The sequence below is a fragment of the Bufo gargarizans genome, chromosome 6, assembly GCF_014858855.1.
Source record: "Bufo gargarizans isolate SCDJY-AF-19 chromosome 6, ASM1485885v1, whole genome shotgun sequence".
NCBI classification, from domain to species: domain Eukaryota; kingdom Metazoa; phylum Chordata; class Amphibia; order Anura; family Bufonidae; genus Bufo; species Bufo gargarizans.
Genome location: NC_058085.1, coordinates 112,027,141 through 112,040,022, shown reverse-complemented (window position 1 = coordinate 112,040,022; position 12,882 = coordinate 112,027,141).

The following is a 12,882-nucleotide window of genomic DNA, read 5'->3' as shown; positions in this document are numbered from 1 at the left end:
ATCACTTTTCGAGTATGCGGATCCTGAAAAAAAATGAAGCTCGTCCTACTTTCTGTCAGTTTTTCTGGTCCGTTGTCCATTCAAGTCAATGGATCCGCATAAAAACTGATGACATGCACAAAACCATCCGAATGTCATCAGTTTTTTAACTGATCAGTTGACAGGAAACGAAAAAAAAAAAATTAAGTCCAGCCCTCAGTGCCTGTGGTGAGAGAAGTTCAGGTCATCTTCTGCTCTCCTGCAAAATGGCATATGAAGTGGACCGATTGATCACTATGATCCAGGTACATTATCCAAGTCTTCAGACATGACGATCGGTGAGATAACTGTAGAAAACTAAGCTAGCAAGGCAGAGATTTCTTACACAGCTCCTACTACACCAAAAGCACAATAAAATGGCACCTGTTCTAGAAGATGTCCTCTGTTTTCACCTGTTTATTTATTTTTTTGTACCCTAGCAACATCTATTCGTCCTCCTCTTTTTTCTTTTGAAAAAAACAAAACTAAAAAAACTGAATCACGGAAACAAGGAACGGATTCCGAAGCACTTTAGTAAAAAAACTGAAGGTTGTACTGAAAAACGGATCCGCAAAAAAAAGGAACGTTTATCTGGAAAGGTAAAAATACTGACGTGTGAATGGACCCTTAGTCTGATTGGACGGATATTGGTCAGATAATCTGTTGGTGTGATACAACACTAAGTCATTACGGACAGCCCTGATATCAGGGAACAAGAGGATTGATACCCCCCACCTCTCCCTTAGGCCTCCTGCACACGACCGTTTTTTTCCCCGTTTACTGGCCGTTTTTTGCGTTCCGTATACGAAACCATTAATTTCTATGGTTCCGCAAAAAAAAAACTGAATGCATTCCGTTTCCGTATTTCCGTTTTTCCATTCCGTTTAAAGATAGAACATGTCCTATTATTGCCCGCAAGTCAGGTTCCGTGGCTCCATTCAAGTCAAAGGGTCTTCAAAAAAACGGAACACATACGGAAATGCATCCGTATGTCTTCCGTTTCCGTTCCGTTTTTTGCCGAACCATCTATTGAAAATGTTATGCCCAGCCCAATTTTATCTATGTAATTACTGTATACTGTACATGCCATATGGAAAAACAGAACGAAAAAACGGAACAGAAACAAAAAACGGAACAACGGATCCGTAAAAACAGACCGCAAAACACTGAAAAAGCCATACGGTCGTGTGCAATAGGCCTTACAATTTTATGTTACTGTCTTTTAATAAATTTTCAGGCTTGTGATTTTCCCTCCCTCTCCCCTTGTTTCAGCCCCCTTTGAACATTGTCATTGCTTTATTGTTTATGTGATTTATTGAATATGCTAGTTTTTGTGTGTTGTGAATAGTATACTGTGTATGTTCTTAGCTCGCACTCTGTCACAGTATATTTTACCTATGAATGGTAATTTATTTTTAATTAAAAAGTCCAGCATTTCTATATCATTAGCACCTACTTTCATCTTGGACTATTAGCTTTCTCTACATTTCAAAAACTAGAATTGACTTGCTGAATTTCTGTCTTTAGTACCACTCACAGATATCATTTGTGAGTAGCTTTAGGCTCCTGGGGTTACAGTTTCATATTTTCTAAACTTGTTCAACAAGAAAAGTTGCCTCTCAACAAAATAGTTTTTCACTGTTTCGAAACACGCAGCACAAATTGTAAAAGGTGAGATACTGTACATGAATGCTCATTTTCATTCTGGAGAGAAATCGTTAATTTCTAACGATAATTTGTTTTCCCTTAGTCCTAACAGCAGCACAGATGGGGTTAACTGCCCCCTGTGGACTGGTAGGACCGGCGGAATTTTTAATGAGCCCAAGAACCAATAAGCGATCTTCAGCTCCCTCAAAGGGAGGAGATCGCCCCCCAGCCCACTGTGTCTGTAACAAGCATAATGTACCTAGGGTGGGAAATTTGTGTGCTGCTGTTAGGACTAAGGGAAAACAAATTATCATTAGAAATTAACGATTCCCCTACGGCCTACCAGCAGCACAGATGGGGAGATAGCAAGAAGAATCCCCTAGGGAGGGTCCTCATGCCTGGCAGAACTAAGAACTGTCTGCCCAAAAGCCAAAAACTCTGCCACCCTAGCATCTATCCTATAATGGGAGATGAAGGTTGACTCAGAGCTCCAGGAAGCCGCCTTACAGATCAACTCTAAGGGGAGAAGTCTTCTCTCCGCAACAGAGGTGGAGACAGCCCTAGTTGAATGGACCCTCACAAACTCCGGAGGATCTAGAGATTGGGAGACGAAAGCCTCCCTAATGGCTTCCTTGATCCAGCGACTAATGGTAGCTTTAGACGCTTTACGGCCTTTAGACTTACCGGCAAACAGGATGAGGAGATTCTCATCTATCCTGAACTCTCTGGATCTATCCACATAGACCTGGAGGCACCTCGAAATATCCAGCGGGTGTCTGGCTGGAGTATCAGTGGAGGAGGCTGAAAACAAAACTGGTAAAGAGATTACCTGGTTAATATTTTGGAAGGTTGGAACCTTAGGCCTGAAGTAGGGTAAAAATTTCAGGAGTACTCTGTCCTGCAAGAAGATGATGTAAGGGTGAATTGCAGAAAAAGCCTGTAGTTCAGAGATCCTTTTGGCTGAAGCTACAGCCAGAAGAAAAACCACCTTTAAGGTCAAAAATCTTAATTCCACCTCCTCCAATGGCTCAAAGGGGGGAGATGCTAACCCCCTGAGCACTACTGAAAGATCCCACTGGGGAATAGGTTTCAGTATAGTAGGCTTTAGTCTTTCAGCTCCCTTCAGGAAGCGTTTGATGAGTGGGTCCTGAGAATGTGGCCTGTTAAGGCAGGCCGAGATGGCACATATCTGTACTCTCAAGGTAGCTGGAGAGAGACCTTTATCTAGTCCATCCTGAAGGAATTGTAATATCGCAGGAAGGGGCGGATCTGCAGACGCCACCTGTTTGGAATCACACCATGACACGAAGATTCTCATGATTCTGGAGTAGGCCTTCTTCGTAGACTCTGCTCTGGAATGCGACAAAGTTCTCAGGACCGACTCGGAAAGCCCTTCTATGTTGGGAAGGGACTGATCAACCTCCAGGCTGTCAGGTTGAACCTGTGCAGATCTGGGCAGAGGTGAGTGTCCCACGACACCAGGGTCTGCTCCGGGGGGAGTCTCCAGTATTGTCCCCGACTCATCTGAATGAGCTGGGTAAACCAGGATCTCCTGGGCCAGAACGGTATGATGGCTATTACCGAGGCCTGATCCTGACGGATTTTCGTCAATACCCTCGGTATCATGGAAAACGGAGGGAAGATGTAAGCCAGCCTGAACCTCCACGGTATCGACAGAGCATCTATCGCCAGGGGGTTGTCTTCCCTGTACAGGGAACAGAACCTCAGCACCTTGGCGTTGAACCTGGTCGCCATGAGATCCACCTCTGGCATACCCCATCTGTGAACTATCTGCCTGAAGATCTCCGGATGCAGAGACCACTCCATGGTCGGTAATCCTCGACTTAAGCGGTCCGCAATCATATTGAGGGAGCCTCGAATATGAGTGGCAGATAGATGGGAAAGGTTCATCTCTGCCCCACAAAAAAATTACCCCGATCTCTGACAGAAGGGGCAATGATCTTGTGCCTCCCTGCTTGTTTATGTAGAGAACCGCAGTCATATTGTCTGACTGGACTTTCACTGCTTTGCCCCGGATCTGAGGGGCGAAGTGAAGGAGGGCTAGCCGGATAGCTCGCATCTCGCGAAGATTGGAAGAGAGACGCCGCTCCAGAGGAGACCAAGATCCCTGCACTGGGGATCCGTCCAGGTGAGCGCCCCAGCCTACAAGGGACGCGTCTGTAGTCAATATGAGCCAAACTGGTTGGGTCATAGACTTCCCTGCTGGCAGATGGAACCACCATCTGAGGGAATTCCGGGTTTGACTGGACAGGGAGCACAGGGAATCTAGCCCCGCAGGGCTGCCGTTCCATAAGTCTAAGACCTCCAACTGAAGAGGACGAAGGTGCCATAGCGCCCAAGGGACTGCGTCCGCAGCCGCTGACATGAGCCCCAGCATCTTCATGAGAGTCCGGATGGAGACTCGACGAGGGACGTAAAGGACCCTTGCCAGGTCCTGAATTCGCGCTCTCCTTTCTAGAGTCAAGTGGAGGGACATCTCCACAGAGTCGACCACGAATCCTAAATAATGGATTGAAGTCGATGGGCTCACATTCGACTTCTGCCAGTTGATAATCCAGCCCAGGCGGAGGAGAAAGGAGATTGCGATCTGAAGATGGTGGGTAAGGATCGGAACTGAAGAGACTATGAAAAGCCAATCGTCCAGATAAGGAACAATAGTCAGTCCTTGAAGTCTCAAAGCTGCCACCACCGACACCACCACCTTGGTGAAGATAAGAGGGGCAGAAGAGATTCCGAAGGGAAGAGCGGCAAACTGAAAATGCCTGCGAACCCCTGAAATCTGGACAGCGATCCTGAGGAACTTCCGGGAGGCGGAATGGATCGGGATGTGGAGGTAAGCATCCTTGAGGTCCAGAGTAGCCATGACGTCCCCCGGGTTGAGGATGTGGCTGACTGACCTTATGGTTTCCATCAGAAACCTGGTTTTCCTTACAAATCGATTGAGGAATCTCAAGTCGATGATCATCCGGAGATCTCCCGTCTTCTTGGGAACCAGGAATACTGGAGAATAAATCCCTAGGCCTCTCTCCCCTGCCGGTACCTCCTCCAGAGCTCCCTTGGAGATATAGTCTTGTATGTAGGGCTCTAGGATCTTCTGTTTGGCAGGCCCGAAATTTCGCGTGGCGATGAATCTCTCTGGTGGGAGAGAGATGAGATCTACCCGGTAACCGGCAGAAGCTATACCCTAAACCCAGGGGTCTACAATCTGCTGGGCCCAAATATGTTTGAAGTGGGAGAGACGGCCCCCCACGGGAATCTGGGGGAGGGGTACGGGAAAATCTAGAGGAGTCACGGCAAGGGGCAGCAGGGTTTAACCAAGAGCCTCTGGGAGGCCCATAGTCAGGAGGGTTTCGCCTCCCTGGTGGGTTTGCGGGAGCGTCTTGAGGATCTACGAGACGGCCCCCCCCATCTCTACGCCTAGCCTGCTGCCCTGAATGGCCTCCGTGATCCTGCCTGGTGCGTCCCCGAAAGGGCTGCTGGGGAAGACTCTTCCCTTTCTTGTCGGAGAGTCCCTCCATAATCTTATCCAACTCGGATCTGAACAGCCTGTCCGGCTCGAAGGTGAGCCCACATAAATTAAACTTGGACGCGTTGTCCGCATTCCATGGTTTCAGCCATAGTGGTCTACGGGCGGCTGAGACCAGGGCCATTGTTTTGGCTGCCAGCTTTAACTGCATCTGAGCGGTATCGCACAGAAAATCCATGGCCAGATTGACTGATTTGAATGCGGTCAAGATGTCATCCCGGGAAACGCTCTGGTCAACGTCTGTCTGAATTCAGCCTGGAGCGTAGAAAGGAGGCAACTTCAGTGGCCGCAATGGATGTCGAAGCGGAGGCAGCGGCCGCTGCGTAACCCCTTCTCAGGGTGCACTCTGCCCTCCGATCTAGAGGGTCCTGCAGACTAGACCCATCGTATGCTGGGACCAGAGTGCGCCTGGACAACTTGGCTATCGCCATGTCCACCTTGGGAATGGAACCCCACGATTTCACCAAGGGTTTAGCCATCGGAAACATAAGTTTAAATTTCCTGGTGAGGACTGGACCTTTTTCAGGCTTTCTCCACTCTGTGCGCATCACAGAAAGAAGGGTCTCATCCGCCCTAAAGACACGCTGTGTCCGGCCGGCGGGATCGGAGGACTCCCCCATGTCAACATCATGGTCCCCCGACCTGATGGACTTCAGCAACTTATGTGTTTTCTCTGGTGGAAAGAAACAAGAAGTTAGTTCTTCTTCCTCAGAAGAAGATGACCCCACTGAACAGGGGGTGGGTCTCTCGACTGGTGCAGCCACTTCCATAGGAGCCTGGGAGGGTCCTGGTAGCCTCTCATTAAGTAGGCGCACTACTCCCTTTATGGAATCGTCCACATAGGTCTTGGTCCACTGGAACATCTCCTGCATCGTGGGTTCCGTGGCTGTTTGTGTGCGACAACTTTCACACCTAGAGTAAGGGCAGTTGTCGTCCAAGGGTGTGTTACAGTCGTAACAGGCCAAGTGCTTTCTCTTGGCCCCAGACTTCCGCTGCTGATCCGAATCGCTAGGGGAAGCCATCACTGTAACAGAAAAAGATATAAAAAGGTTATAACTCCAAGAAAAAACACACACAGGTGCAAAGAGACCATAAGGGACGCCCACCAGCACTTGAAGAAAATAGAGCTGGAAAAATACACAATAGCAATGAAAATATGCCAAGCGCAGGGGACTCTGGAGCTAGCTTGTCAAAGCAACGCAACCAGAGACTGAATGACAGGCTCTGAGAGTTTAAGAAGGGAAAGCTCCGCCCCTGTGTGGGACTGCCACTGAGAACTACGCCCAGAATTCTAACCCTCTAATGGAGCCTTATTATAGGCTCAGACCTTCATAAACACATCTCTAACAATCCTAGACTGTGCAAGATGTCCCCTGGAAGAAAACAGACCGTGCGGTGAGGAGAAAAATCCTGCGCCGCCGGAGAAATAGAGAAACCGGAAGTGACGTTGCGCACATGCGCATCACTTCCGGAAGATTGCGGCGCCCAGGGCGCTGACACTAGTGCGGCGAGAACAGACGCGGCACAGCTGCGTCTCAGAAACCAGCGCGGAGGAAGAGGGGGGGGACCCACCCCCCCAGGTACAAAGAAAAAAATAAGCGTGCGCTTTAAAATATAGTGCCGCAATAAGAGAAAAGAAAGAGGCAGAGGGGCAATCTCTTTAGAAAGAAAGAGAGAGCTCCCCTCCACTGCACACTTCAGCTCCCCAAGAGGGAAGCCTCACGCCAGTCCACCTGTCCAAAGGACAGAAAAAGACACGGTGGGCTGGGGGGCGATCTCCCTTTGAGGGAGCTGAAGATCGCTTATTGGTTCTTGGGCTCATTAAAAATTCCGCCGGTCCTACCAGTCCACAGGGGGCAGTTAACCCCATCTGTGCTGCTGGTAGGACGTAAGGGAATAAATGTTTATGCTACTCCTTCATGTTGGGGACATGCGGTGCCAAAGTGGCACAGAGGTCAAATGTCAAAGAATAATTCTTTTTGGAGTGTAACATATCCTAAGCACACATGGGTTTCCTTTCCTCTCTAAAAAATCATGCTTCCAGAAACAAGTCATAATACATATTTCTGTCTGCATATTTTTCACCAGTGAGAGCTGCAGTTTGTGCTTCAGAGCTTCTCTTCTAAATACAATGTAGTACACAATAGTCTGACATTTTGGAGGAACAGGGCTGAGTTGTATGGTCCTTTGTCTTTCAGTAGTATATAGTTAAAAAGGTTCTCCAGGATTTAGCAATTGATTACCTATCCCTAGGACAGATCATCAATTTCAGATCGGCAGAGGTCTGACACCCTGCACACCGTCTGATCAGTTGTTCTGGAGTAGCTCTGGCACTGGAAACTGGAAATGGGTACCAGAAATGCACACCTGTGTCCAATGTGTAATGAGCCGGTTACTGCAGCACTGCCCCCGTTCACTCCAGTAGCAGCAGTTCTGCAATAACAAGTTCCGTCCAATACACAATGGACGGAGCTGTTCAGTTTCTAGAACTGCTCCTAAAAAGCTGATTAGTGGGGTGTTGGACCCTCATCCCACGCAGTCTGCACCATTGTCCTGTGAGCTAAGCATAGGGAGATAAATGGCAAGCACTCATGCTCTAGGGAAAATGATCAATAGAAGAATATTGGAGAGGGAAAGTGCAGTAGGACTTATTCTGCGTCAGTTTTATTTATTTGTTCCTACATTTACTTATTCCTACATCAGCCGTAAATGTAATTCAATACCAATAAGATGGCAGCCTTTATTTTCTCTGGTGCCAGCGTGCCAACCAATACCATCCAGTCTGCACCCCTTAGGGAAGCCAGGTCTTAATGATGACCATCGTCATCTTTTCTTGGCTTTACTTCTTCCAAATCATCCTTCAAAGTCTCCATGTCCTAGAAAAGTCAGCAAGAGGCAGAGAGAGGAAGAGCTCGATGTTCCTGAGAATATATTCTCATCAATATTAGATGATGTGGAAAAGGAGGAAAAGCAGATGGCGGAAGACAGGCTCCTGCCTCTAGGACAGGAGAGCGCTAGGGTTAGAGAAGTAGGTATGCCAGAGCTGATACATATTCAGTGTTTACTGTCAAATAACTGCAGGAGAGTGCAGGCAAGAACAGCAAAAATATGCATATTGTCCCCCCAACCTAACCAGCCAAACCTCATACCAGCCATTCCCTGTTTAAAGGTGCTACACGGTCATTAACAATGAAGACCGACTATACAGTGCGGTATTCATTATTAAATGAAAGGCAGCTGTGAGCTAAGTGGCCGCGCGGTTCTTGACCGCAGTATTGCCGCAACCAGCCCACAGCACGTCTGCTCCGTGTGGCCGTACCATAAGGCAGAGTGGCCTGGGTATACCTGATTTATAGTGATTTGTGACAATTTAATTAGTCACAAGTAAAATTTCTTGGCTAACTTTAGCACAGTTCTAAATAAAAAAAATCTAAACATCGCTCCTCTCTAGTGGTCATTATGAAATTATGATCCGGTAGGTGAGTGACCAGCTCCAAAGATGAATACCTGCATATATGCATGTGGCACCTTCAACAGAAACTTTGTGGTGTGAGGTTGGTGCCAGTGAGCAAAACCGCCTCTAACTATCTGACAACTTGTAAATTAGTGAATGGCATGTGCAAATAAAGACTACTTTCAACAAAGATGTCATTTCTGGCAAAAAAGAGTGCCACCTTCCATTACATTTGCCAGTGTATACAAAGACTGAGAAGCCTACAGTGACTTGTGCCAGTTACTACAAGACATTCGGAAGCTTGATGTACTGCCAAAGGGCGAAAAGAGGAGAATCACAAGAAAACCAGAGCTGTTTCATCTTTAAACTTTGGCTTTGTTTATTTTAGTACGGGGTTTAAGCCATTTTACACATTTTAACCCCTTCAGGACCCTGCCATTTTTCACCTTAAGGACCAGGCCATTTTTTGCAAATCTGACATGTGTCACTTTATGCGGTAAACTTTAAAACGCTTTAACTTATCCAAGCCATTCTGAGATTGTTTTCTCGTCACATACTGTACTTCATGACAGTGGTAAATTTGAGTCAAAATATATATATATTTTTTAAAATACCAAATTTACCAAATATTTCGAAAAATTAGCAATTTTCAAAATTTCAATTTCTCTGCTTTTAAAACAGATAGTAAAACCTCCTAAAATAGTAATACATTTACATTTCTCATAGCTCTACTTCAAGTTTGGATAATTTTGTAAATGACATTTTCTTTTTTTAAGACGTTAGAAAGCTTAGACGTTTAGAAGCAAATCTAAAAAATTTCCAAAACCCAATTTTTAAGGACTAGTTCAAGTCTAAAGTCCCTTTGTAGGGCTTACATAATACAAGACAACCACCTATAAATGGCCCCATTTTAGAGTCAATAAATTTTTATTAAGGTGTATCATCAAAAGACAAATAATGCTGTTCAACACTCGCAGGTGAGTACAGTCATGTACAGCATGAAATCTCCCAGGCAGAGGGAGTTAAAACATAGGTCAAAACAATTGATAAAGTAAAGCGACAAATAATAATAATACAGTGTATCAACAATTCCTCATAGTGTACCAATAGGGGAGAGGAAGAAAAGAGGGCAAGTATATGGTCAAAACAATTGATAAAGTAAAGCGACAAATAATAATAATACAGTGTATCAACAATTCCTCATAGTGTACCAATAGGGGAGAGGAAGAAAAGAGGGCAAGTATATGAGTTTTAAAGGTTTTAAGCCTTGCTCAGCTGGAAAGGTTAGGAGGGGGACATGTATCTTGAGGACTTCCATATTCGCCACGTTTTCTCATATTTTGTTGTGTTACAGGTTGCATAACAAGATGCAGAAGCCATAATTTGTTCGAAGAGACAGGTTTTGTTAACCCTTTGGGTTACTTCTAGTATTGTGGGCGGGTGCAGGGATTTCCACTTTGAAGTGATAGCAAGTTTAGCTGATAGGAGGATATGACAAACTAATCCCCTACATGCTACGGGTATATCAGTGATCCCAATCATTAACAGTGCCAACGAGGGAGAGGGGGAACTCCGAGTTGATTGTGAATCTGAGATCTGAGCGATCAGGGAGAAGACTTCTTCCCAAAAAGGCTTAACTACTGAGCAATCCCATAGAATATGGAACAGCGTGCCTTTATGGCCACAGTTCCTCCAGCATATTGAGTCACACAGGTGATATTTTTCGAGACAAACTTAAAAGCTGACTGCCATTGTGAAGGTGTAAATTTAGCTTCTAAATCTCGTTCCCAAGATAACAACGGTGCGGACAAAGTGAAAGTGTCTTTGCGATTAAGCTGAGAATACAAGGGACGAAGGGTTTTTAGGACCTGTCTTGGCGACGACCATATCTCTAATATCCGTCTGTTAATGGCTGGTATAGTGGGATTTTCAGCTAGGAAATGTCTAATTCTAAGATATTTGTAGAAGTCAACGTTGGGGACCTTGAAGGTGCGGTGTAGGCTTTCAAAAGTGTCTAGACTGTCATTTTGGAATAGCTGGAGAATCTCTGTAATACCATATTTGCTCCAAGCTCCCACTCCCAAATCAGGGATAAGGTGGTCTAGCACAGCTAGCGGGATGGGGCCCTGAGTGGGATGAGTTCCGTCGGCGGTGAGGGTGTGATATCTAACCCAACAATCCAAGGCATTGGAGGCAAGAAAGGATAAGCCTGGCCTTACAAATTACTTCGATAGCGAGGCTATCAGAAAAGCTCTTAGATTGCCTCCTAAGACCTCCGAGGAGTCAATATGAGTCCATTGTTTGGAAAAGTCCATCTTCCACCAGCTCTCCAACTGGGCTATTTGTGTCGCTAGGTAGTAATCATAGATATTTGGTAAACTGATGCTGCCTAATTGTTTCCTAACATGCAAGATTTTTGATGCAATTCTGGGTTTTCTGCCCCGCCAGAGAAAGGTGTTTAATAGCTTGTTGCACTGAGAGAAATATGATGCAGGAAGCTTTATAGGGAGAACCCTAAATAGGTAGAGAAGTTCAGGCAGGGCAAACATCTGGAAAGTGGCTAACCTACCAAGCCAGGATATTTCGAACTTATTGTATTGTTCTAGGTCTTTTTTCAGACCAGAGATCAGAGGGGGGTAGTTGGCTAGATATAATCTATGGATTGAGGAGGTAAGGTTAATGCCCAAATATTGGATTTGGTCAGGTTGCCAATCTAATGTGAATTTTTCTTGGAGGAGTTTAACTGCTTGGGGAGCTAGATTTAGGGGTAGGGCCTGGGATTTAGATGAGTTTAATTTATAATAGGAAAGTTGGCCGAATTGGGAAATAATGTCCAAGGCTGAAGACAAGGAGAATGCAGGGTCAGTAAGCATAAGTATCACGTCGTCTGCATAAAGACTCAGTGTATGGGTGCGATCAGCGATCTGGACCCCTGATACATTCCTTTCTAACCGTAAAGCCTGGGCAAGGGGTTCGATAGATAAAATAAACATGAGGGGGGAGAAGGGGCACCCCTGTCTGGTCCCATTGGAGATGGTGAATGGCCTGGACAGGGTCCCATTTACCCAGACTCTAGCAGAAGGGTCTTTATAAAGGGCCTGAATAGAGGCAAGTACAGGGCCCTCTATTCCCATTTTGGACAGAAACGCAAAGGAAAAGGACCAGCAAATGCGGTCAAACGCTTTTTCAGCATCTAGTGTCACAAAAAGCGCTGGGGTTTTCTTTTGGTGAAGATGAGAGAGTATGTTTAGAACTCTTCTAGAGTTTTCCTGAATTTGACGACCTTTAACTAAACCGACCTGGTCGGAGTGTATTAATGAAGGGATGAGGGGGGCTAGTCTGGATGATAAGATTCTGGCGAATATCTTTATATCCGTATTTAAAAGGGATATGGGGCGGATGTTTTTTGGATCATCGGTTGGCTTATTGGGCTTGGGAATGGTCACTATTAAAGCTTCAAGCATTTCTTTGGGGAATGATCCTGTTTCTCTGGCGGATTGGAAGGAATGTAGCATGTAGTTGGAGAGCTGGTCAAAGAACGCCCTATAATAGGAGTTGGATAGGCCGTCCGAACCTGGGGCTTTATGTGGAGGTAGTTTTTTAACAATGGCGTGGAGTTCTTCAATGGTCAGGGGGGCATTGAGAGATTGTAATTGGGCAGTGGTCAACTGTGTGAGACCCAACCTGTCCAAGAAGGCATCAATGAGTTCTGGTTGTGGTGGTGTGGCTAGTTTATTTGGGGACAGATTATAGAGGGAGGCATAGAAATCACCAAAAGCGTCAGCTATTTCCGTAGGGGACACTATTTTCTTCCTTGAGGATGAGTCTAAGAGAAAAGGGATCTTAGACTTAGCTGCTCTCTGTTTTAAGCGGTTAGCTAACAGTCTGCCGGCTTTGTTATCTTGAGAGTAGACGGTGGCCTGTGTCCTTTTCAAGGGTAATTCATGCCTGTAAAGGAGGCAGGCGGATAGTTGAGATCTAAGTGATTTGAGATTATCTAAATGTAAAGGAGAAACGGATGATTTATTAAGGGTCTCGATTCTCTTGATCTCATTCAGTAATCCCCCTATTTTCTCTTTACGTTCCCTCTGGAGCCTACTTCCTATCTTAATAAATACGCCTCTGACGTACGCCTTGTGGGCGCACCAAAGGGTGGAGGGATTAGTGACAGAGCCGTCATTTAAGTGGAAGAACTCCGTCAGTGCGGCTTTAAGTT